Source organism: Zingiber officinale, chromosome 4B, assembly GCF_018446385.1.
Source record: "Zingiber officinale cultivar Zhangliang chromosome 4B, Zo_v1.1, whole genome shotgun sequence".
Lineage (NCBI taxonomy): Eukaryota > Viridiplantae > Streptophyta > Magnoliopsida > Zingiberales > Zingiberaceae > Zingiber > Zingiber officinale.
In genome coordinates this window covers 57,168,209-57,195,858 of record NC_055993.1, presented here as the reverse complement: position 1 = coordinate 57,195,858, position 27,650 = coordinate 57,168,209, and the positions used below count along the sequence as shown (strand labels likewise).

Below are 27,650 nucleotides of genomic sequence, written 5' to 3'. Positions count from 1 at the left end.
ATTATTCCATAAGAGCCTTATACCTTCTTGTTGGTGCAGAAGCATCCGACGATCGAACCTTAGTTTTGATAATGGCAAAGGATTCAAAGTTAAGTTAGTGTGTGATCTAACATGTTTGAATGAGTATTTCAGGAAAGTCCTAACTGCGGTTAGGCAGGTGGAAAACCCTAGGGGGTGGTAACCCTAGGTCATAGGGGGTGGTAACCCTAGGTGGAAAGTCCTGGTGTCGCGAACCAGGTGAAAGAATGGACTAGCCGGGAAGCGGATGTCCAGCAGGAAGTCCGGAAGCGTCGAGTGCTAAGCAAAAGTCCAGTCAATCTGGAAGATCGACTGGCAACAGGTAAATCTCCTGAGTGGAGTAGGTGAGGACGCGTTCCCCGTAGAGGGAACAGTAGGCGTCGGGTCGACCTAGGATTTCCGGTTGGAAATCCGAAGTCAGACTCGGACAGTCCGAAGACTGTCAATTCTTCTTTACAATGTTTAATCTTATTCTAACACTATCTTGCAGGGGATTTTGCTCGGACTAACCTTTTTTTGCAGGTGAGGAACCTGCTTGAAAAAGGCTGTCCGAGCGCCCGGAACAGGTCTGGGTGCCCGGGACCAAACTTTATCCCTGCCGCGACTTCGCCACGTGGAGCATCCTAGTTGGTTGGCCACGTCACACTCCAGGCGCCGGGAAGGGATCCAGGTGCCCGGAACTTCATATAAAAGAAGGGTCGAGGTGCAGCTTCAGTACAACAATCTTCTAAGCAATCTCTCCGCGACAAGCTGCTAACGACTCGATCCAGAAAGTGCTGCAATGACACCTCGATAACCCGGAGCTTCAGATTTAGTTTTTGTTGTCAGTATAATCTGTTTACTGCTTTGAATTGTAATTAGTCTGTAATATTTTTATCGTGCTTATAGTTGTTGCCCACGGAAAGCGATCAAGGATCGTGGGCCTTCGAGTAGGAGTCGCCTTAGGCTCCGAACGAAGTAAATCTCCTTGTCTCTCTGTGTTTGTTATTTCTTCATTCCGCTGTGCTTTTACTCATTTGTTTTACGAATCGAAAGAAATAGCCATGAACGCTATTCACCCCCCCCCTCTAGCGTGGTCTCGATCCAACAATTGGTATCAGAGCTGGGTCGTTTTGAATTGGTGCAACCACCTTTCAAAACAAATTTTTCGTGGTATTTTATATTTTTTGGAGTCAATTAGAATCTAGCCTTATAGCTTTATTCTAATTCTTTTATCGAATCGGCTTTTGCTCGAAGTTGGTACAACACCACTCGAGCTCATTATTATTACTATTCTTTATTCCCGCACTACTAATCCAAGACTTAGTCTTGGAACATATATTTTTGTTGTTCTTGTTGCATATTACAAATGGCTCAACAAGAGGGGTTCGGTACTGTTCGTCCCCCACTATTCTCCGGAGATGATTTCGATTACTGGAAGGGAAGAATGGAGACGTATCTAAAGATCCAGTTCGAAACATGGATGATCATTAAGACGGGACTTCAGCTACCATCCGATGACGACGGCAAACCAACTCCCTGCGAGAAGTGGGACGCCCCTCTAATCAAAAAGGTGGAAGTCGACGCCAAAGCTACCTGCACCCTCCAGTGCGACCTTTCCAAAGAAGAACTCAACAGGGTCGGCCCATTCTCTTCCACAAAGGAGCTCTGGGAAAAGCTAGTCGAACTCCACGAAGGCACTAACGACGCCAAGGTAAGTAAAAGAGATCTTTTACTTAATAAATTATATAATCTAAAGATGCAGGAAGGAGAGACGGCGAGTTCCCTACATGCGAGAATCCAAGACATCCTCAATTCTCTTCACGGAATCGGGCAGAAGATAGAGAATCGGGACGTCATAAGGTATGCTTTAAACTCATTTCCAAGGAATACATTGTGGGCATCAATGGTAGATGCCTACAAAGTTTCCAAGGACTTGTCTTCATTAAAATTAGACGAACTATTTTGTGAATTTGAACTTCATGAGCAGACTAATGCACAGCCAACCAAGAAAGGTATTGCGTTGGTTGCAGGTACAAGTCGAACACGGGAATCGAGATCACGACGAAGAACGGAACCGGAGTCGGAAGATGAACCAGACCCAGACGATGAAGACATTGAAATTACAACCGAGCTGATAAACCTCGTAAAGAAGCTCTACAAGACGAAGGGCTTCAACAAAAGAGATCTAAAGAAGGCAGTGAAAATGAAGGAAGGTTCACAGAACTCAAAGATGAAGTTTGAAGTTACATGCTACGGGTGCAACCAAAAAGGGAACATCAAATCCAACTGCCCTAACCTGAAGGAGGTCAAAAAGCAAAGAAAGAAAAAGGTCCTTAAGGCAACATGGGACGAATCTTCATCGGAGGACGACGACGACGAGCTCGAACAGACGAGTCTACTCGCATTAATGGCCCGGGACCAAATCGTCGAATCCGGAAGCGAGAGCGAGTCTGAGGCGGAGTCCGAGCAAAGCCACGGATCCGTATCCGTTTCCGAAGGACCAGACCCCGCTGTAAGCATCTCCCGGTTAAACATTTTAGTTAGTTATTTATTGCGCAAATTAGCTAAGTCAAACCTGAAAGTTAAGTCACTTCTAAAGGAAATAACTGTCCTTAAAGAAGTGGCTGACACTAAACCCTTACCTGACCAGAGTCAGACTGAATTTCCAACTCAAGTTCAAAAACTTGAGGAAGAAAATTCAAGTCTAAAAAATCAGGTTAAAGATTTAAAAACTACCTTAGAACGGTTTTCTTTGGGCTCCAAGAACTTGGACTTAATTCTTGGGACACAAAGGGCCATTTACAATAGAACTGGGCTGGGATATAAAAGTAAATATAAATCTTACTTATCCTTAATATACAAACAAAGTAGTAACTCAGTCCAAGCATGGGTCCCCAAGTCCAAATTGATCAATCAAGTTGGACTTGGTCAATACTGGGTCCCGAAGGATCAAATACACTATCTCGAAGACCATATCGAGGCCATGATCCAGGGGGAGAAAAAAGAAAAACGATATTAAAAATTTAAATTAAAAAAAAATTTCAAAATTAACCTATAAACTCAAAATTCGAAGTTAAATAATAAATTCAAAATTTCAAAATTCGAAGTTAAATAATAAATTCAAAAATTCAAAATTTGAAATTAAATTCAGAAATTCAAAATATCGAAATTAAATTAATTAAAATGCAAATTAAATTAAATCAAATTAAAATCAAGTTAAATTCGAATTTAATTAAATCAAATTAAAATCCAAAGGAAGGCTCCAGATTATCTGGCACCTCCGAACTTAATCCACCCGATAAGGGTATCCAAGAGCAGACTACCCGGCAGGGTAATTAAGGTTAGATAAAATGGGCTAGGTTTAACTTGACCCACGGTACTGGTGAAGTTTTTGGATGATAGTACGTTAGGGAAGCTTGGGCATCGCATGTCAAGGAAGATATGGCTTCGACCTGGTGCATTTGGCCAAGTGGAACTGACCGAAGCTACCCTTAAATGGATCCTAACTAGTTAGACCAAGGTTTTGTATTAAGCTCAATGAGTAGGACTATTTGGAAAACCTTGAAGGCATGGTTACTTTAATGAGTTCCTTGTGACTCACCGTAGCCCAGAAGTTTATCCAAAGAATGCTTACTTGTTAAACCCAAAGCTAAACGTGAATCTCACACAAAGTTAAACCAAATCCTTAAACTGAACCTCAATTCATCTCACAACAATTATAGGACTACCTGATCGAAAATTTAGATCGGGTGAGATGACTAAGTACTTTAAACTCAATTTCAAAATTATTTTAAACTCAATTTTAAAATTACTTTAAACTCAATTTCAAAATTATTTTAAACTCAATTTCAAAATTATTTTAAACTCAACTTCAAAATTATTTTAAACTCAACTTCAAAATTATTTTAAAACTCATCTTTAAAAAATCTTTTAAATTATTAATTAAACTTTAAAACACTTTTCAAAACAATTACAACAATATGACTAATTATTGTTAACTTAGCCTAGGTAAGATAAAATTCTAAGGAGTCTACTTCAGTCAAACTATCTTTTTATCCATTAACAAGAAACCAATTCATTCACTTTATGTGTAGGAGTTGGATCAATGGATGTTGGATAGTGGATGTTCCAGACATATGACTGGAGATAGATTGAAGTTTTCAAAGCTCAAACTTAAAAATTTAGGATCAGTTGCATTCGGCAACAATGGTCAACTTAAGGTAATCGGAAGAGGTAATATCGAACTCAGCTCCGATTTTATTATTAGAAAAGTTTTGTTAGTTGAAAATTTCAATTTCAACTTACTAAGTATAAGCCAATTGTGTGATAGTGGATACTTAGTCACTTTTGACAAAGCTAGGTGTTTAGTCAAAAATATTGAAAATCCTGAAATCACACTTAAGGGACTTAGGAAAAACAATATGTACTCAATTAATCTACCCACATCCTCAATAAAGTGTTTTATAACACAGGAAGAGGAAACTGACTTGTGGCACAGAAGACTGGGTCACACTCACACTAGACTCATTTAAAAAATGAGTCATAATGGTCTAGTTAAAGGTTTGCCCAAACTAAAATTCATTGGAAACTCAATCTGTAATGCTTGTCAACAAGGAAAACAAACTAAGTCAACACACAAATCAACAAATCTAGAAGGAACCAACTCGTTACTTGAGCTCCTTCACCTTTACCTATTTGATTCACATGGAGCCAAGTCACTAAGCAAGAACCAGTATTGCTTAGTAATAATTGATGACTACTCTAGGTTTACATGGGTAAGATTCCTAAAAACAAAAGATGAAACCTATGAAATATTTATTAATTTTTGCAAATTAATAGAAAATGAAAAAGATACTAAAATTAAAAGAATAAGAAGTGATCACGGGGGAGAATTTGAAAATCATAGATTTACTCAATTTTGTAAAATAAATGGATACCTACATGAATTTTCATGTCCTAGAACCCCTCAGCAAAATGGTCTAGTGGAACGTAAAAATAGAACACTACAAGAAGCCGCTAGAACTATGTTAAATGAATATAATTTAAATCACCAATTTTAGGCTGAAGCAATAAATACTGTAAATCATATTCAAAACAGAATTTTAATCAACAAATTTCACAAGAAAACCCCTTATGAACTATATTATCATAAAATTCCTAACTTAAATTATTTAAAAATATTTGGGTGTAAAGTTCACATTTTAAACACTAAAGATTATTTAGGAAAATTCACACCCAAATCTAACCCAGGAATATTTTTAGGATACTCCTCAAATAGTAGAGCCTATAGAGTCTACAATCAAAACACCCTAAAAGTTGAAGAAACAACTAATATAATATTTGATGAAGAAAATAATTTACCAAATATAAATGAGAATGTTGATCCAAGAAATATAGAAGATGATGAAATTCAACCAAATCTTAATAAACCAGAGGAACCAGCCCCTGACCCAATTATAAGACCAACTAGGGCCAGTACTTCTCACCCACCTGACCAAATTTTGGGTGATCCAAACCTAGGAGTCAGAACTAGATCTTCCTATAGAATCCATAGTCAGATTGCCCTAATTTCTAAAATCGAACCTAAAACAATAGAAGAAGCACTACCTGACCCGGACTAGATCATAGCTATGCAGGAGGAATTAGCCCAATTTGAGAGAAACCAAGTCTGGGACCTTGTACCTAAACCCATAGATAAATCAATAATAGACACCAAATGGGTTTTTAGAAATAAGTTGGATGATCAGGGTGATATCATAAGAAACAAAGCCAGACTAGTAGCCAAAGGGTTTAGTCAAGTTGAAGGATTAGACTATGATGAAACCTATGCACCGGTAGCTAGACTCGAATCCATTCGAATGCTATTAGCTTATGCAGCAAATAAAGGGTTTAAATTATACCAAATGGATGTTAAGTCAGCCTTTTTAAATGGTTTCATCAAAGAAGAGGTCTATGTAAGCCAACCCCCAGGATTTGAAGACTTAAACAATCCTAATCATGTATTTAAGTTAAAAAAAGGCCTTATATGGACTTAAACAAGCCCCTAGGGCATGGTATGAACGGGTTATCCAATCACTTAATATCCAAAGGCTTCAACCAAGGTCAAATAGATCCAACTCTATTTGTAAAAACTGTAGAAAAAGACATCTTCATACCCCAAATCTATGTTGATGATATAATTTTTGGATCCACTAACTCTAAATTTCTAAAAGAATTTGTTAGATTAATGGAAAATGAATTTGAAATGAGTATGGTTGGTGAAATTAATTTTTTCTTAGGCTTACAAATAAAATAAACTAAAGATGGAATTTACATTTATCAAACTAAATATGCTAAGGAATTAATTAAAAAATTCTGCATGGAAAATTCAAAAATAATAAATACTCCAATGGCAACCAACATCAACATTGACTCTGACCCAGTAGGAAAACCTGTAGACCCAAAATATTATAGAAGTGCAATAGGTAGTTTACTATACCTAACTGCAAGCCGACCTGATATATTGTTTGCTGTAGGTATGTGCGCAAGATACCAATCCTGTGCAAAAGAGTCACACTTAACCTATGTTAAAAGAATACTTAGGTACATTAAAGGTACTCTAAATATAGGACTCTGGTACCCTAGAACTTGCACCCTTGACCTTCTTGGCTATTCTGACTCAGATTACGCTGGATGCAAGTTAGATAGAAAAAGCACAAGTGGCAGTTGTCAATTTCTAGGGCAATGTCTTGTAAGTTGGTCAAGTAGAAAGCAACATTGTGTTGCTTTATCTACCACTGAAGCTGAATATATAGTCTTAGGTGAATGCGCATCTCAATTGCTATGGATGATGCACACTCTTAAAGACTATCAACTAGAATATAATAAAACAAAAATTCCAATTGATAATATAAGTTCAATAAATCTAACAAAAAACCCAATTCATCACTCAAGGACTAAACATATAGAGGTGAAGCATCATTTTGTAAGGGATCATGTAGCTAAGGGTGATATTATACTCAACTATGTTGAGTCAAAATCAAACCTAGCTGACATTTTCACAAAACCCTTACCTGAACTTGAGTTCAGCTCACTTAGAAGACAAATAGGTATGTGTTGGGTAGAATAGATACTATAACTTTATATTCTTACTTATTTTTTTATAACTTCTAGGCAAAACTGATTTTCCAAATCCCCACTTTGCTAGATTTTAGAAGGTTGGACTTAGTCTAGGATTTCACCCTAGAAATCATGTTCCCCCAGGACTCAGCCAGAGCATCTCACAAACACCTAGGTTTACCTTGATTGTGTTTGTAAAAAATAGAACGGTGTGAGATGCATAGGGTATAGCCTGGACTCAAGAATGCTTATTTCTGTGCATCAATATGAGTCTGGGCGTTAAATACATGATTAACAGTAATAAAATCAAGTCTTCCAGCCTTAGTATAATCTAACTGGATCAATTGACTTGACTTGACTAACCAAGTGAACATTGTTGCCCTCTAGGCAATCAGCAAGTAGCTAAACGGTTAGACAATTGGTGAAGGAAATAATAAGTTTTAGCATGTCTGTACTTAAGGGATCTGATACCTGATCAAAACAAATCTTTACCCATGCTGGGACTATAGGGCTCTGATACCTTACTAAAACAAAATGACATTCTATCAACAAGAAAGGTTATCACTTCTCCTTTGCCTTAAGAATTTTGAAACACATGTCAAAGCAGTCCTTTCAAAACCTTTCTCCAAATTTTCTAGTATCCTCTATTCTGAATTGTTTTCTTAAAAAGTTATTTAAGCTGAAACCTCTTCGAAAATTTGTCAAGTTTTTTGACAATTAGTTAAAGCTTTGAAAAAAAAAATTCCTTTGGAAATTTTCTTTATAAACCTGAATATTTTCTTTCAAGAATTTTTTTTGAAAATTCTGCTTGAAAATCTTTAAAGCTGAAAATTTTGTTTGAAAATTTCTGAAGTTGAAAATCTTGTTAGCAAATTTTTGAAGTTGAAAATTTTTGTAGTTAAAAATTTTTTGCTTAAAATTTCTGAAGTTGAAAACTTTGTTAAATTTCTAAAGTTGAAAACTTTGTTAAGTTTCTGAAGTTGAAAATTTTGAAAAATATTGCTATATTACCTCGCTCCTTGCCTAAGTTAAAAGGTTTTTTGCTAAAATTCTGTCTTGAAAAATTAGGTTTTTCAAAACTAGCTCATTTTTTATATATGGCAAAGGGGGAGAGTAGAGAAATTCAAAGAAAGTAATAAAATTTCAAAGAAAATATTTTAAAGGGAGCCTGTATTAAGGGGGAGCTATGTTTATGCTTATTTTTTATATCACGCTTCTTGTGCTTATATATAACTGCATAATTTTTACTTAACATTGAATTTCGATTGCCATTATCAAAAAGGGGGAGATTGTTGGTGCAGAAGCATCCGACGATCGAACCTTAGTTTTGATAATGGCAAAGGATTCAAAGTTAAGTTAGTGTGTGATCTAACATGTTTGAATGAGTATTTCAGGAAAGTACTAGCTGCGGTTAGGCAGGTGGAAAACCCTAGGGGGTGGTAACTCTATGTGGAAAGTCTTGGCAGGTCGATGGCTTCAGGCAAAAATCCTAGGGGGTGGTAACCCTAGGTGGAAAGTCCTGGTGTCGCGAACCAGGTGAAAGACTGGACTAGCCGGGAAGCGGATGTCCAGCAGGAAGTCCGGAAGCGTCGAGTGCTAAGCAAAAGTCCAGTCAATCTGAAGGATCGACTGGAAACAGGTAAATCTCCTGAGTGGAGTAGGTGAGGACGCGTTCCCCGTAGAGGGAACAGTAGGCGTCGGGTCGACCTAGGATTTCCGGTTGGAAATCCGAAGTCAGACTCGGACAGTCCGAAGACTGTCAATTCTTCTTTACAATGTTTTATCTTATTCTAACACTGTCTTGCAGGGGATTTTGCTCGGACTAACCTTTGTTTGCAGGTGAGGAACCTGCTTGAAAAAGGCTGTCCGGGCGCCCGGGATGGATCCGGGCGCCCGGAGGTCCAGGCGCCCGGAACAGGTCCGGGCGCCCGGGACTAAACTTTATCCCTGCCGCGACTTCGCCACGTGGAGCATCCTGGTTGGTTGGCCACGTCACACTCCAGGCGCCCGGAAGGGATCCAGGCGCCCGGAACTTCATATAAAAGAAGGGTCGAGGTGCAGCTTCAGTACAACAATCTTCTAAGCAAACTCTCTGCGACAAGCTGCTAACGACTCGATCCAGAAAGTGCTGCAATGACACCCCGACAACTCGGAGCTTCAGATTTAGTTTTTGTTGTCGGTGTAATCTGTTTACTGCTTTGAATTGTAATTAGTCTGTAATATTTTTATCGTGCTTATAGTTGTTGCCCACGAAAAGTGATCAAGGATCGCGGGCCTTCGAGTAGGAGTCGCCTTAGGCTCCGAACGAAGTAAATCTCCTTGTCTCTCTGTGTTTGTTATTTCTTCATTCTGCTGCGCTTTTACTCATTTGTTTTACGAATCGAAAGAAATAGCCACGAACGCTATTCACCCCCCCCTCTAGCGTGGTCTCGATCCAACACTTCTTTCTACTACATCATTCTATTGAGGTGTAACAGGTGTAGTTAGTTGGGATTGAATCCCGACTTCTTATAAGTGACTCCTAAACTCTCTTAAGAGGTACTTGTTACTACGATTTCACCGTAGTATCTTGATACTTTTACTTTGACGTTACTCCACATCAGCCTAGTTACTCTTTGAACTAATCAAAGAACTTAGACTTGTGGCGCGTAAATGTATCCTTATCTTGAATAGTCGTCTATAAAAAACATGAAATATTCGAAACAACCTCTTCCCTGGATAGTCAAAGGTCTACACAAATTAGAATGAACCAATTCCAACATATCTTTGGCTCCATACCCCTTAGACTTAAAAGCTTCTTGGTTATTTTTCCTTCCAAGTAAGACTCGCAGGTTGGAAAGATTTCCACTACCAATAAATCCAAGAGTTCATTAGTTATTATCCTTTCAATCCTACTCAAGTTAATATAACCTAGCCTTAGATGCCAAAAATATGATTGGTTAATTTCCGAAGGTTACTTTCTCTTATTAATTTCCATTTATTGCTTCGTGGGAGTTATTGGATTATAAATTGTCAACCAACATACCAGAATAGATAACTTCCCTATTTTTCTTGATAACAAGTTTGTTATCAAAATAGATAAAATATCTATTCTTTAATAGCTTAGAAACTGAAATCAGATTCTTTCTAAACTTAGTACGTAAAGACAATTTCTGAAAATCCATATTTTATTCCTATCAGAGGATAAACATCTCCCACTGCAACAGCTACTACTTTTGCAATAGTGCCCATGTAGATGGTGTTTTCCTTTTCATATAGCTGTCGGGTTTCCTGGAACCCTGCAATGAATTGCAGATATGATTAGTGACATCTGTATCTACACTCCAAGTATTGGTAGATAACACCACTAAACATGTTTCAACAAATAATTAATTAAATACACATATATTGTTCTTAGTTCTAAGAAGACAGTCTACCTTAATGTCCAAGTCCTATTTCCAATCATTATAATTGGGACTACTAAGTCTTTTCTATAGTATAACAACTAGGGGGTTTGACATTTAGAATCCTAAGAATCACAAAAATATTTGGTCAAGACCAACACTTTAAAATCCCCGTGAATTTTGTATGCCACGATAGTGTGGACGTATACAAAAAGAGATTTTGTCTATTAATTTTATTATCTCGTCATTCTAACTTCATAAAATTAATAGTTGGTCTATCTTTGATCAAATATTTTGGTCAAAACTTTGAATTTAAAATAACATTGATTCCTCAAACAATATTATTTAAATTCACTAACACTTCAAACACCGAGAATTTGCATGCCACGATAGTGTGGATGTATACAAAATTGAACATTTGTAAGAGGAGGGTTTTACCCATTAATTATCTTGTCAATAAATATTTATGACAAATAAAATTACCTCAAACACCGTGAATTTTGTATGCCATGATAGTGTGGATGTATACAAAACCAAACATTTGTAAGAGGGGTTTTTGCCATTAATTTTATTTCCTTGTCATCCTGACAAATAAAATTACCTCATACATCGTGAATTTTGTATGCCACGATAGTGTGGACGTATACAAAAACTCGACATTTGTAAGAGGGTGATTTAATTTTTTTATCTTGTCAACTTATCTTTTTGACAAATTAATAGTTGGTTTTCCTTTAGTCACACAAATAATAGCAGTGACTCCGATGGGGAGGATACTATTAGACGTGCCTAAGTGTATACCATTACTTGACCCTAAGTCCATTAAAAAGATTGTGCCCCTTCCGATGGGGAAGATCACACACTATTAATTAATTTCCTATAATCATCTTAAATGGAAGTTTGATCTAGTGATCCGCAAACAAACTCATCCGATATGGAGGAAGGCACTCAGAGCCAACGCGCATGTTTGTTTGAATCACTTACAAACCAGTAATGGAGATCGTGGAATTTATTAAAATAAATCCCTCTCCCACTTAGTTATTTAAAATGAGAAATTTTAAACTATCCTAGCATACATCATTGTTGGTTAGTCCTAGAAAAATCGTACCGGTTCCACTGTACAAAAATTTTGTATAAGTGTCGAACCTATCCTTAAATAACCTTTTGTGTTCTTTAGAAGTTAAATTAGGAATCGCAGACGGAATTTAACATCATTGATTCCAAATTTAACTTATCTGTTCTTAATGGTTTAGATTTAAATCGCAAACGGAACTTAACACTATTGATTCAAATCCACCTATGTTATTAATTCCATTAAATATTAATTTCCAAAATTGGCTTCCCGGACTGCATGGCGAGGCACATGGCCTTCTTGGATATGGGAGCAACCACCACAACTTAGACAAAGCCTTTTAAGGAAAGCTAATATTTAATTTCCTTAAATAACTCTAGGTTAACCAAAAAGAACAATCAAATCACAAATTTGAAAAATAAAAGAAAAGAAACACAACCTCGAAACAAATCCGAAAACTTTAGAATCATATGCCTCTTGTGTTTGGTATATCCAAAAATAACTATACAAAGAAAACTAGTATGATGCGGAAAATAATTACTAATTATACCTTTCTTTGTAAGCAAAAATAACCTCTTGATCTTCTATCGTATTCCTCTTCTAACTTCGAACGTTGTGTGGGCAACGATCTTCTGAGATGAGAACCACCAAGCACCTTCTTCTTCCTTCTAGGTTTCGGCCACCAAAAGCTCCTCCAAAGATGAAGAGCTTCAGCCACCACAAGGATTCCAAGGATGAGATGAGGTTAGCCACAAGAGGAGGGGCTGGCCACACCCAAGGAGAAAAAGAGAGGAGAAAAATAATAGAGTCGTTAGCCATGATGGTACCTCTACCTTCTCTTTTATATTCCTTGGTCTTGGCAAATAAGGAAATTTAATTAAAAACTTCCTTAATTCTTTTGCCATGAAAAGGAAAATTTTATTTAATTAAAAACAATTTTCCTTTTCATTATTACATGGCCGGCCACTTATTTCCCCAAAACAAGGAGAGTTTTAATTAAAACAAAAATTAAAACTTCCTAATTTGTTTCCAGAAATTTATAAAAATTTCTCCAATAATTTTTCCCTTCATGGTAGGTTGTAAAAAGGAAATTTTATAAATTAAAATCTTTCTTTTAAACATGTGGATAATTTCCAAAAAGGAAAGTTATCTCTAAAAATTAAAATCTCTTTTCAATCTACAAATAAGGAAAGATATCAAATCTTTTCTTAATCTTTTGTAGAAACTAATAAAAGAGAATATTTAATTTTTAAAACTCTCTTCTAAATTATGATCATGGTTAAAAAGGAAAGTTTTCTCAAAATTAAAATCTCCTTTCAATCTACAAATAAGGAAAGATTTCAAATCTTTTCTTAATCTTTTGTTGAAAGCTATAAAAGGAAAGATTTAAATTTTAAACTCTCTTTTAAAACCATGATATCCACATAAGAAATAATTTTAATAAAAATCCTTTTTAATATTCTAGTGGACGGCCACCTAAGCTTGAGACCCAAGCTTTGGCTGGCCACCAACTTGGCTCATCCACTTGGTCTTGGCCGGCCCTAGCTTGGGTTCCAAGCTGGCTTGGCCGGCCTATTAGGATGGGTAAGAAGGTGGGTATATGATGGGTATAAATCTTGTTGGTTGCTACTCGGAAAACCTAATGGTTCCACTGTACAAAAATTTTGTACAAAGGTATGAACCTTTTCCTAGCTACCATGTGTTCATTTAAATTAAACTTGGATCGCCTGCGGAACTTAACACGTTTGATCCAAAGTTTAATTTATTTGTTCTTTTAGGTTTTGACTTGGATCTCCTGCGGAACTTAACACGTTTGATCCAAATCACCTAGGTTATTAATTTTATTAAATATTAGTTTCCAAAATTGGCTCCCAGTACTGACGTGGCGAGGCACATGACCTTCTTGGATATGGGAACAACCACCACCGACTAGACAAAGCCTTTTAAGGAAAGTTAATATTTAATTTCCTTAAATAACTTTAGGTCAACCGAAAAGAACAATCAAATCACAAGGAAAATAAAAAACAAAAAGAACACAACATCGAAAACAAATTCGAAATACTAGAATCGTATGCCTCTTGTATTTAGTATTATTTCCTAAAATAACTAGTATGATGCGGAAAGGAAAAATACTAGTTATACCTTTTAGAAAGACCTCTTGATCTTCTACCGTATTCCTCTTCTAACCTCGGACGTTGTGTGGGCAACGATCTTCCGAGATGAGAAACCACCAAAGCACCTTCTTCTCCTTTCTTCAAGTTTCGGCCAAGCACAATGCTTCCAAAAGATGAAGATCTTTTTCCACCAACCAAGCTCCAAGGGATGTAAGCTTTCTCTCCTTCTTCTCCAAGCTAAAATCCGGCCACCACTTGATCTCCAAGAGAAAACAAGGTTTCGGCCATAAAGATGGAGAGAAGAGAAAGGGAAGGGCCACACCAAGGAAGAAAAGAGGGAGAAAAATAATAGAGTTGTTACCCCATGAAGGCACCTCTACCCCCTCTTTTATAATCCTTGGTCTTGGCAAATAAGGAAAATTTAAATAAAAACTTCCTTAATTCTTTTGCCATGAAAAGGAAATATTTATTTAATTAAAAATAATTTTTCTCTTCTCAATTTACATTGGCCGGCCATATACAAATCTCCAAGCAAATAAAATTTAAACACAAATTAAAACTTCCTTATTTGCTTCCGGAAATTTATAAAAATTTTCAATAATTTTTATCCCTTCATGATTGGTTAATAAAAAGGAAATTTTATAAATTAAAATCTTTCTTTTAAACATGTGGATAAAAAGAAAGTTATCTATAAAAATTAAAATCTCTTTCAATCTACAAATAAGGAAAGATATCAAATCTTTTCTTAATCTTTTGTAGAAACTTATAAAAGAGAATATTTAATTTTTAAACTCTCTTTTAAATCATGAACATGTTTAAAAAGGAAAGTTTTCTTAAAATTTAAAATCCACCTTTTAATCAACAAATAAGGAAAGATTTCAAATTTTTAAACTCTCTTTTAAACATGTAGATGATTTACAAATAAGGAAAGTTTTTACTAAAAATTAAAACTATCCTTTTAATCTACAAATAAGGAAAGAGATTATTCTATTCTCTTAATCTTTTGTAGAAAGCTATAAAAGGAAATTTTAATTTTAAAACTCTCTTTTAAATCATGATATCCACATAAGAAATAATTTTAATAAAAAACCCTTTTAATATTCTAGTGGTCGGCCACCTAAGCTTGGGACCCAAGATTTGGCCAGCCACCAACTTGGCTCATCCATTTGGTCTTGGCCGACCCTAGCTTGGGTTCCAAGCTAGCTTGGCCGGCCCCATTGGATGGGTAAGAAGGTGGGTATGTGGTGGGTATAAATCTCTATATACAAGAGGCTACGATAAAGACCGAGAGGAGGAATTAATTTTGGTCTCCCGATAAAATTAAGCATCCCGTGTTCGCCCCGAACACACAACTTAATTTCATCAATAATAATTCATTCCACTAAAGAACTATTATTGAACTACCGCACCAATCCCAAATTACATTTTGGGCTCCTTCTTATTATGAGTGTGTTAGTCTCCTTGTGTTTAAGATAACAAATGTCCACTAATTAAGTAAGTTACTGACAACTCACTTAATTAATATCTAGCTCCAAGAGTAGTAGCACTCAACCTTATCGTCATGTCGGACTAAGTCCACCTGCAGGGTTTAACATGATAATCCTTATGAGCTCCTCTTGGGGACATTCTCAACCTAGATTACTAGGACACAGTTTCCTTCTATAATCAACAACACACACTATAAGTGATATCATTTCCCAACTTATCGGGTTTATTGATTTATCGAACTAAATCTCACCCATTGATAAATTAAAGAAATAAATATCAAATATATGTGCTTGTTATTATATTAGGATTAAGAGCACACACTTCCATAATAACTGAGGTCTTTGTTCCTTTATAAAGTCAGTATAAAAGAAACGATCTCAAATGGTCCTACTCAATACACTCTAAGTGTACTAGTGTAATTATATAGTTAAGATAAACTAATACCTAATTACACTACAACCTTGCTATGGTTTGTTCCTTTCCATCTTGGCCGTGAGCTACTGTTTATAATTTATAAGGTACTGATAACATGATCCTCTGTGTGTGACACCACATACCATGTTATCTACAATATAAATTAATTGAACAACTACATTTATCATAAATGTAGACATTTGACCAATGTGATTCTTATTTCTAGATAAATGTTTATACCAAAAGCTAGGCTTTTAGTATACATCCTAACAATCTCCCATTTATACTAAAAGACTAAGCTGCTATATCTGCTGCTATACATCTGATTCCCAACCCTTCAACATGCCCATCAAAAGCTCTTGCCTTAAGGGCCTTAGTGAAAAGATCTATAGGTCACCATCTGATGCAATCTAGGCAGCAACAACTTCTCCTCGTTTATACGATTTCTCGTATTGGGTGGTACTTACGCTCTATTGTGTTTACTTGCCTTATAGACTCATGGTTTCTTCGAGTTTGCTACTGCACCACTATTATTACAATAAATTGTAATAATCTTTGGACAAACCAAAAATCATATCTAAGTCTATCTTGAGGTTATTAAGTCATTCATCTTTTATGACTACCTCAGAGGCTTGCCATATACTCAGCTTCTATGGTAGAGTCCAGAAAAACACCTATGCTTATCTCTCTTCCATTGTTATGACTTTACCTCCTAAAGTAAACACAAAACCCCGAGGTTGACTTACTATTGTCCCTATCCGATTGGAAGTCAAAATCCGTGCAACCCATAGGGACCAAATCAACTACCTTGTAAGCTAGCATATAATTTCTAGTGCCTCTAAGGTATTTCAATATATGCTTTACTGCAGTCCAATGTACTTATCAAGAGTTACTTTGATATTTACTAACTATGCCCTTGGCAAAATAGATTTCTGATCTCGTGCATAGCATACATTAGGCTTCCGATAGCCGAAGCATAAAGATCTCCCTTCATTTCCTCTATCTCCTTTGATGTCTTCGAAGACATCTCTTTAGATAAAGCTACTCACTACAACAAAAATGTTAAACGACAACACCACAATGACAACGGTTTTAGAAGAAACTGTTGTAAATTTGGTAAAAGACAACGGTTTTAGATAAAACCGTTATCTTTGAGCTCCCATAAAATACAAAAGACAATGGTTTTGTGAAAACCGTTGTCGTTGAGCAATATTTTTTTAAATCAACAACGCATTTTACAACGGTTATCTAAAACCGTTGTCTTTAAGCACTTTTTTAGGCGATACGACAACAGTTTTTTAAACCGTTGTCTTTTACTTTATTCTTTCGGTGTTTTTCCCTCTCTGTGAAAAATTTTTGGCGCCGTGTTTTCCGCCTTAGCCTTCCTTAACCCCTCTTATCCATTTATATTTCCCTCTCTCCATACGATCTCTTCACGCTCCTGCTACCGAAAACCTAAGCATCTTCATTCAACCCCTCTCCGGCGAACCCCTCTCCACAAATTTTTAAGTGGAGAGGAGGTGGAGGAAGGTGATGAGTTTGTTCACCGGAACATGCGCCAATGACGAGAACTCGCCGAACCTTGTTTGCTAGCTTGACTGCGTCTAGGGCATGGTCGATGCTCTCTCTTTTGTCCGGTGGAAGTGTTATCAGGTTAATGTCTCCCTTCACCTGTAACGCCCAAAAATTCTCAAAACTGTTTTAGAAATATAGTATGATTTTTCTGGAATTTTTAGATATTTTTCCGGAATTTTTCGAGTAGCGGAAGTAGCAAAAATAATTAGAACCGCAAATAGCTTAGGCGGGAATCGAACCCGAGACCTATAGTGTAAGGGATAATGTTAGTAACCAGTTGAACCCAGCAGGGCCGTGCTGAGAGAAAGGAGAAACGTTTATATTTATATTAGAGTTGGACCGGAATTACCACTTGATATAAATAGGAGGTTTGAGTGGGTTTGGGTTATTTTTGATTAACTTGGTTCGGCAATATCAATTCCACCGTGACCTATCCCTCTCCCAAAACCCTTCACCGCCGCCCACTCCTCTTCCTCCTCTTCTCTCGGTGCCCAAGCCCCAAGGGCCCTCGGTTCACCTTCCGGCGACGACTCCAACACGAAAGAGGTTCTTCTCCGCGAGAGGAACGCGAAGACGTGATCGGATCGTCGAGAGGATCATCTCCACCAGAACTCTAGCGAATAGAATCGTAAGAAATTATGATCAAGAGGTAAGAAACCCCTCACCTGCAGTATAATAGCTTTCGTTTGATTGCATACTGTTAGATTTAGCTAGATGCAGGTTTTTCGGCACATAGGGTGTGTTTTAACCCTCCTCGAGGATTTAGGGATCTAGTTGAACACCTCTAGACGGGCTGGACACGTTGTTCCCCTTTAGTTGGAGATTCTAGACGTTGTCGGGTGCCTAGAGGTGATCTCCCTATTAGAGGAGAGAGTTGGAGCACACCAAGTGTTCGGTAAAATGTTAGTGTAGCTAAATACCACCTCAGTTATGTTTAATAGCTTAGTTAGATGCATTAGAGGCATTTAAACCAGCACATTAGTTTAGTTCAGTTTTATGGGACTACGGTCCAATGGGTGGGCTCCCACAGTCGCCTCTAGGTTCAGATAACCTAGCTCTAGGTTCAGATAACCTAGAAACAGCATGTTATATCAGTTAGCTATATTCAGTATTTTATTTTCAGTGGCACTGTACTGGATTAGATATCCATTGGGTTGGACTCCCACAGTCGTCCCTAGGTTCAGATAGCCTAGACAACCCTGCTAAATTCGGGACTTGCAACCCCGGGTCTAGTAGGGATGCGCGCACAGCAAGTACAGTTGCCGGGCCCAACAGCATGTTTAGTATTTTCACCTATTGTGTATTAGATTTCAAAACTCACAATCAATTATGCTAGTTGAGTTTGTTTCTAGTGACAGATTTAGTTTCAGTTAGTTTAGCTTATGTTCAGTTCAGTGCTTTTATTGCTTGCTACGATATGATCAGTGCTTATGCCATGCTTATGTGTTGTGCTTTATGATTTCAATATACCATGACTTAGCAAGTTCAGTGCATAATTTCAAATAGCATGCTTTAAAAACCATATTGCACCGAATGCATGTTTTTGTGAGGTAGATGGTTTCTTACTAAGCTTTAAGCTTACAGATTCTACTTTTCCTTATACTGCAGATAAATGTAAAGGAAAGATGGACTAACAGAGGAAGCTGGAGGGCAATGCAAAGATGGTGTGTGTGGCAGGAACTGGAATCAAAGATCTTTAGGGGACTTAAACATTCTAGCTTAGAATTATGAACTTCAGTATTTTGCTTTTTATGCATTTTAAGTTGTTCAATGTTAGAAATTAAAGAACCATGCACTATAACAAGTTAGATTGCTAGTCATATGTTATTAGAGTGTTTATTATGCATTAGATAGTTGTAGTGTGAGGTTTTGGCACGAACCAGTGCTGAAATCAGAGTTTCAGTGCGAAATCAGACACCCCAATCGATCGGTGGATCGATTAGGGGGTCCCAATCGATCAGCTGATCGATCGGGCAACTTGCTCCGCGAACAATAGGTTTCTGGATCGATCATCCGATCGATCCAGCAATTTCTGTCGCGAACAGAAGGTTCGGGGATCGATCCCTGGATCGATTGGTCAGTCTGGATCGATCAGCCGATCGATCCAGAATATCATCCCGAGCACAGTAGCGTGCTGGATCGATCACTGGATCGATCCAATTTATGTCCCGCGTACAGTAGCCGGCTGAATCGATTCCTGGATCGATCCGACGTTCCAATCGATCAACGGATCGATTGGGAGGTCTGATAAATAGCCGGAGAACGTTTATTTCAGCTCCTTGACCATAGGGGATGTAGTATATGTTAGGTATACTTTAGATTACATCCTTCAGTACATGTAGAACCAGGAACAGTTATCAGTTAGCAACTAAAATTTAAATTAGATCAGTTTTCCGCACAGTTAGCACAGCATAACTGTAGCGATCGGCCTTACAGCTTAGTACCTAGAAGGCGGGTCGTTACATCACCTCTTTCCTCTGCTTACTCATTAGGGTTTCATCTTACCTGCTTCTTGATGAGGATGTTGTCGTTGAGATCTCCGAACCTGAACTCGTCATCATTGTGGAGGAGTTTGGGTGAGGGGGACGAAGAGGGGACGAACCGAAGCCAATCCCCAAGGAGATAACCAAATCTCCGGAGCAAATCTTCCCGGTCATCTCGCCGTCGAGTGCATTCTTGATTTGTTCGCCCCCCAGTTTTCAGGGCTGCGTTAGTTGAGCACCGTACAGCAGATCGAGATGTGGATTTCCTGGGCGACGCGGATGTGGGCCTCCTTCGGAGCTTTCTTCCTTTGGCTCGTCACTTTGGTCTACTTCACTCAGGTTCCCTTCCTTTGGCTCTTATTTCCGACCTTGTAGAGTAGGGCTTCTTTGTTGATTCATTCTTGTACCTGCCTTTTTGGTAGTTTTCATTGATCTTGTTTCTCTATAAAAGACGTAATTTCAATCGTTATTTTTATATACTTTGGCAGGGTTTCAGATCCTTTGTGTGGACTGCAATTTCTTACCAGATGAAAGACATACTGAAGTTATCGCCGTCTTCATCACAGTTTCTAGTTTCTGTTGCTCATTCTCCATGGAGTATCAAACCAATTTATGGGTAACCACTTAACCGTCTTGTGTTTGGTCCACTTAACCGTCTTGTGTTTGGTGGTTCGATGGATCTTATTGCCTGCTGCTTGCGTTGTGATTGGTACTTCAACACTTACAGACAAATGATCTGCATTTTATGTTAGCAATCACAATATGTAGCCAATTTATCTTATAAAATTGTTTTAGTAATCTGTACGCAATTCTAATTCATGACTCTTTTGTTGTTGATGTGCATGTTATCATGAGCTTGCTAACGGTTAAATTATACTAACTCGACGTGTTTATTTCTTTTGGAACACTAAACTTTAAATGACTTGGTCTTTGTATATTTTCTCATAATAGATACACATAGCTGGACTCACAAGAACATTTGGGCATTATGTGTGAGATCATACTGTTTCTGATATTGATGCATGAAGGTGCATAACTTGTTGAGCAACACAAGGCAAATATGTCAGTATAAATTTCTTAAAACATAATATTTCATATCAAATTGTTTCCATATTTGTGATGCTGCTAAATGCATTTCTATTACTTACATTTGCATTGCTCGTATGAATTAGCTTATCCACCCAAATCAAAGAATAAAGGAAAACAAATGTCAAACACGATTGTTCTCATGGTGATAATTATTTTTTCTTGTTGAACTCACACAGGATATTACTCTTGGTGTTTCCCTTGGTTCAGCAACCCAGATCTCCATGTTTGTTGTAAGGATTTAATTTGATGTAGCTTTGAAATGAAATGTTGTGTATATGTTAAAGAATAGCTTACAATGTACTAATTTGCCCTTTTAAGGTTCCATTATGTGTTATGGTGGCTTGGATAACGGGAATCAAGATGGATCTTGATCTTAATCTGTTAGAAACTGGCTCATTGATCATGGCAATACTAGTAATAGCATTCACGTTACAGGTAACTCATTGGGGTATGCTTGTTAGTTACACTAACTTCTGTTGTTGTTTTTCAGTTATTTTGAAATGCTAGGATTCAACCAAAATTCTTCCTGCAAGACTCAACTAATGGTACTTTTACAGGATGGAACTTCACATTACTTAAAGGGGCTTGTTCCCTTGCTGTGCTACTTGGCAATTGGTTCATGCTTCTTTGTTTTCAAATCCCCACTTGAGTAAGTCTCAAAAAAAATTAAGTCTCCTCCTTAAGTGCATCTTTTTCATCATTATGGTTCAAATTTATGAACTCTGATATAAATTTAACTGACGAATACATGAAGGCATCAGCCAACAAGTTCCATAACCAGAACAGCTGTAGTGATTGTGGCCTAGCTAATAGCTAGTAAAAAATGGTAAAATATTCTTCATAATTACCCATTAATTTCCTACTTGTTGGCTTTACTCTTGAATTCAGCACGTACTTGCTTGCAGAGTAGGAGCTGGCGAATTGCTGCTTCAACCAAACCATATTCCCCTGAACAAATTGAGTCTTACAATAACTTTTTTACATATACTTTTAATTTGAGTTTTGCTTAGTTGCTTTCGTTTACCTCATGACAGGTGATGCTGAGACGGTTTTGTCCTCGTAAGACTACTCTACTGTTTGTTATACGAGATAAAACAAGGGTGAATATTTTCATATGTGCATTTTTCAGCTTCCGTATTGGAGACTCCTTATCTAATGAAAATGAGTATTCATGTGCATTTTTAAAACAACGATTTTTAAAAACGAAAGCAACATATGGTATAGGTCATGAATATTTTCACTTGTGACGAGTTGAAATGATATCAGCTGGTTCTAACAGTTATACTGATCCATAAAATTGGTATAGTTAGCACAATTTAGTTTATGCCAATGTTAGTTCAGATCTTATTATAGGTTTGTAAAGGTTATATGAAAATGATTCACATGGTATAGGCCATCAACTAGCTGGTAAAATCAGTCTTGTTCAAAGTTTTGGACCATGGTCACTCTGGCTTGTTATGCCCAAAGAGAGTAGCACAAACAACACCACTAAATTAGAAGTTGAAGCTTAACTAAATATACCAAACTTGATTTCCTCTTGTTAGAGTCAAGTTTATTATGTTCTAGTGTACAATTTTGTTCATACTACTGTGGCTTTAGTTTTGCTGATAGTTTCATGCTATGTGATGGCCTTATTTCAGTCACAATTGAATGAGGCTATTTTAAGAGAGGATTATGGAGAAGCTGCAAAGCTGAAGTTGGCCATAACTGGTGCTACAAAAAGGATATTGTTGGAGCAGCATTGACTATTATGAATGTATGAAACTTGTCTTATACACTTATTGTATTTAATTTATATTCTAAGCACTCTTGTTGCCACAGAGAGCTATAGAGGAAGAGCGATACATCGATGCAACTTTCATTCGTGATCATGTTGGGGCAGGACTGGTCAGTTTATTGGAATTAACTTGTTGCCAATTCTTACATCATCTCCATTAAGCTATGCTTGTCCCAATTTTTTGGTTTCAGCTACATGAAGCTATTCACTCCATTGAGCTTTATTCATTTTGCTATATGCAAGGCTATAACAGTGGTTGCCAATTCTTATATATTGATTGAAAAAAATTCTTCAAATGTTGAACGCATACAGAAACTTAAAGCAATGTTCAGAAAGGGTGCATGCGACTTAAATACTGATGAAAAAGGTAGTTGCTCAGTATACTGCTTTGTGGTTTTTATGCAAACTGCACATCCTCAAGCTTTGAGATCTTACTAGAGTGTTGCTGCTGTAATGTTGAGACATAAGGTACATGACTTCCTCTATGATTCCTTCTTTCTGTTGCTGCTATTAGCTATTCGATCTAGCTGCTTTCACATAATACATGGTTTAAGATATAATGTCAAGTTTATATATTCATCAACTTTTTTCATGCTCACTTGCTTGACTACTCATGAAAATGTGAAGCGGCAACGTTTCTCGTGCTTATTTGGCCATTCTTTTACTTAAACATTTCAGAAGGTCCAGATTTATGTACGTACTTCACAATTTGGTTTCTACTGTACAAAAGATGCAAAGCTGCAAGAAGTTTATAATTATTTATACATGTTGATAAGTTTTCTACTTTTGGAGCTTGTTTGTTTCAATTATCAATTTAGTTTGTAGTGGTTTATTAGATTTATTCGTTTCAATTATCAGTTTGCAATGATTATCAGTTTATACATGCATGTTTATACTTTTTTCTATGGCTTTAATTATATTTTATTTTCAGAAAAGGGAGAAAGCTGGGTTTGCAAGCTAAGTCTATGAAATTCTGTATGCAGAAAACGGACCAGTACGTGAAGATTGTTGTGGTCTGATAAACTTAATTTTATGGTCTTATCTTTTGTAGTTATGGTCTGATAAACTACTTGTGGTCATGTTTGGATAGCTTGTAGTAATTGTAGAAGTTTATAAATTTAAGTGAATGTACATATATGTTGTACCAGTTTTTGATTGAGACAAGATGTAAAAAAGACAACTGAATGTATATATGTTGAAAATAGTTTTTGTGAATGTATATATGTTGTACCAGTTTGTGTGCAAAAGAATTATAATGTTTTATCTATTCGTGATGCATTTTCTAATCAACATAGACAACGATTTTTTAACCGTTGTGAAAAGTATTCAAAGACAATGATTTTAAACTAAATTTTGAAGAAAGACAATAGTGTATTTGTTGTCAAAAGCATATCTGCGATCAAATTTTTGCAAAACTGGCAATTACAACGGTTTTATACTGTTGCAGAACTGTTGTCTTTGGTATTAAAAGACAACACTTTAAATCCGTTGCATGACTGTTGTCTAATGTGGTCAAAGACAACGGTTTCAAACCGTTGTCTTTTACTGCACATTTAACAACAATGTCAGTTACAACGGGTTTAAAAGGCCTATGACAACGGTTTTTAACCGTTGTCTTTTAATATTTTTGTTGTAGTGACTCCAAGCCCAAAAGGTAAGAAACCTTTCTTGGAGTTCTGCATGCTTAAAACGAGCAAGGTTTTTTTCGATATATGAAGCTTGGGATAAGTAAAATATTCTTTTCTTGTGATCCCTTATTACTTTGATCCCAAGAATATATACATTCTCCCTAGTCCTTCATATCGAATTGTTTGGACAACCATACCCTTACTTCTGACAACACTTTTATATTGTTTCCAACTACCAAAAAATGTTATCTACGTGTAGTACAAGAAATACCACCACATTTTCATCACACTTTTTGAATACACAAGACTTATCCGGTTACTTAATAAATCCATAGGTCTGGATTACTTTGATAAACCGGATGTTCTAAGACCTTGAAGCTTTGCCTCAGTCTATAAACTAATTGAGCTTGCATACAAGATGCTCTTTGCCCTTTGCAATGAACCCTTCTGGTTGCTTTATATGGATGCTTTCTTCAAGACTTCCATTCAAGGAATGTTGTCTTGACATCCACTTGCCAAATAGATAAAAGAATCCAGATAGACTTAAGCATGGCTACCAGTGAAAAAGTTTCCTTTTTCATCAAGCCATGCTTTGAAAGTTTCTACCTTTCTGTCTATCCATCTTTTCCTATTGTAGACTTATTTTCACCGAATGGCTTTTACACTATCTGGTGATTCTACAAGCTTCCTGATTTTATTATATTCTAATTCTGTATTCATTGCTCTTTGCCAAGATGATGCATCTTTATCTTGGAGTGCTTCATCATATGTCCAGGATCAGACTCATGTTCATTTGGGATCAAGTCCAAAAGACTCTCCCAAAACATGAATCTTTTAGGTTGTTTGACAACCCTCCCACTACAATGATGCACTGTCTATAATTGTGTATCAATTTTGATACGTGTTGCAGTTTCTTTTGATATTTCATCTTGTACAGTTGGTACTAGATTAGACTTGTCTTTTATTAAGAACAAATTACTTATGAGCTTATGGTTCATTATATAGTCCTCTAAAAATCAGTCATTGATGCTAACAATGACCTTCTGATTTTTAAGACTATAAACCTACTTTCGTTTCTCTAGGATAACCCATAAATAAGTGAATTCCTATCCAGCTTATCATTGTCTCTCTTCAGCATATGTGCTGGACTACCCGAATCCGAATATGCTTCAAAATAGGCTTACGTCTATTCAGCAATTCTATATGAGTAGAGAGTTCTGACTTTGGAAGGTACTCACTTTATTTTCCAGAGTATATCCTTAAAACGAACTTGGTAATTTTCTGAATAACTCATCAATCTAATTATTTCCATAAGAGTCCTATACCTTCTTTCTACTACACCATTCTGTTGGGGTGTACCAGGTGCAGTTAGTTGGGAGTGAATCCCTACTTCTGATAAGTAGCTCCTAAATTGTCCTAAGAGGTACTTGCCACTACGATCTCACCATAGTGACTTGATACTTTTACTTTAACGTTTCTCCGCATCAGCCTTGTACTCTTTGAAGTAATCAAAGCTGTAACGCTCGAAAATTCTCAAAACTATTTTAGAATTTTTCTATGATTTTTCTAGAATTTTTAGATATTTTTCTGGAAAAATCGGAGTATCGGAAGTAGCAAAAATAATTAGAACCGTAAAATAGCTTAGGCGGGAATCGAACCCGAGACCTATGGTTTACGGATAAGATTAGTAACCGGTGAACCCAGCAGGGCCGTGCTGAAAGAAAGGAGAACCAAATATATTTATATTAGAGTTGGGTTCATTAAACCACTTAATATAAATAATAAACTTAAGTTGGAGTTGGGTTATTTTTATTTTGGTTCGGCACCTTCTCCTCTCAAACCCTCACGTCGGCGCCCCTCTTCTTCTCCTCTTCCTCACACACGGCACACCAAGCCCAAGGTCCATCGGTTCACCTTCCGGCGACGACTCCAACACGAAAGAGGTTCTTCTCCGCGAGAGGAACGCGAAGACGTGATCGGATCGTCGAGAGGATCACCTCCACCGGAACTCTAGCGAATAGAATCGTAAGAAATTACGATCAAGAGGTAAGAAACCCCTCACCTGCGGTATAATAGCTCCGTTTGGTTTCATACACATTAGTTTTAGCTATATGCAGGTTTTCCGGCACATAGGGTATGTTTAAACCCTCCTCGAGGATTTAGGGATCTAGTTGAACACCTCTAGACGGGCCGGACACGTTGTTCTCCTTTAGTTGGAGATTCTAGACGTTGTCGGGTGCCTAGAGGTGATCTCCCTATTAGAGGAGAGAGTTGGAGCACACCAAGTGTTCGGTAAAATGTTAGTGTAGCTAAATACCACCTCAGTTATGTTTAATAGCTCAGTTAAATGCATTAGAGGCACTTAAACCAGCACATTAGTTTAGTTCAATTTATGGGACTACGGTCCAATGGGTGGGCTCCCACAGTCACCTCTAGGTTCAGATAACCTAGCTCTAGGTTCAGATAACCTAGAAACAGCATGTTATATCAGTTAGCTATAGATATCAGTATTTTATTTTCAGTGGCACTGTACTGGATTAGATATCCATTGGGTTGGACTCCCACAGTCGTCCCTAGGTTCAGATAGCCTAGACAACCCTGCTAAATTCGGGACTTGCAACCCCGGGTCTAGTAGGGATGCGCGCACAGCAAGTACAGTTGCCGGGCCCAACAGCATGTTTAGTATTTTCACCTATTATGTATTAGATTTCAAAACTCAATATCAATTGTGCTAGTTGAGTTTGTTTCCAGTTACAGATTTAGTTTCAGTTAGTTTAGCCTATACTCAGTTCAGTGTTTATTTGGTTGCTTTGCCATGATTCAGTGCTTATGCCATGCTTATGTGTTATGCTTTATGATTTCAGTATTCCATGACTTAGCAAGTTCAGTGCATATTTTCAAATAGCATGCTTTAAAAACCATATTGCACCGAATGCACGTTTTTGTGAGGTAGATGGTTTCTTACTAAGCTCGTTAGCTTACAGATCCTACTTTTCTTATACTGCAGATAAAGGTAAAGGAAAAGTGGACTAGCAGAGGAAGCTGGAGGGCAATGCAGATCAAGATGTGTGTGTGTGGAACTGGAATCAAAGATCCTTAGGGGATTTAGCAAGTTTAAACGATTGGACTTTTAGTATTTCTGTGTTATGCACTTTCAGTTATTAAATGCTACAAATTAGTAGACCATGTTTATATTCAGTTTAGAATGCTAGCTTTATGTCATTAGAATATGTTCTATAGATTTTAGAAGTGTTGTGTGAGGTTTTGGCACGCCAAAGTGCTGAAATCCGAGTCCCCGGGTGAAATCAGACTCTGATCGGTCTCCCGACCGATCAGGGCCTGGCTGTGTCACTGGATCGGTCAGCCGACCGATCCAGACAGATACAGTAGGCTACTGTATCCTCCTGGATCGGTCAGCCGACCGATCCAGCGCGATACAGTAGCGATCCCAGCGTCTCCAGGTGCCTGGATCGGTCTGCAGACCGATCCAGACCCACCTGGATCGGTCTTGCCGACCGATCCAGCCTCTTCT

General features: G+C 37.3%; 2 long non-coding RNA genes across 3 annotated transcripts; both read left to right on the top strand.

Annotated features, from left to right (window-relative positions):
- Positions 1 to 20,169: 20,169 nt before the first annotated feature.
- On the top strand, positions 20,170 to 21,387 carry LOC121977557. Its single transcript, XR_006110927.1, has 5 exons — positions 20,170 to 20,240; positions 20,576 to 20,686; positions 20,890 to 20,943; positions 21,032 to 21,148; positions 21,271 to 21,387. It is a non-coding gene; the product is annotated as an uncharacterized LOC121977557 (long non-coding RNA).
- Positions 21,388 to 21,466: 79 nt separating this feature from the next.
- Positions 21,467 to 23,495, top strand: LOC121977556. 2 transcript variants are annotated; one of them, XR_006110926.1, is made up of 6 exons: positions 21,467 to 21,539; positions 21,619 to 21,813; positions 22,354 to 22,469; positions 22,535 to 22,600; positions 22,682 to 22,958; positions 23,422 to 23,495. It is a non-coding gene; the product is annotated as an uncharacterized LOC121977556 (long non-coding RNA). The 2 variants fall into 2 exon arrangements; XR_006110925.1 differs by having other exon boundaries at positions 21,474 to 21,539; positions 21,624 to 21,813.
- Positions 23,496 to 27,650: the final 4,155 nt, after the last annotated feature.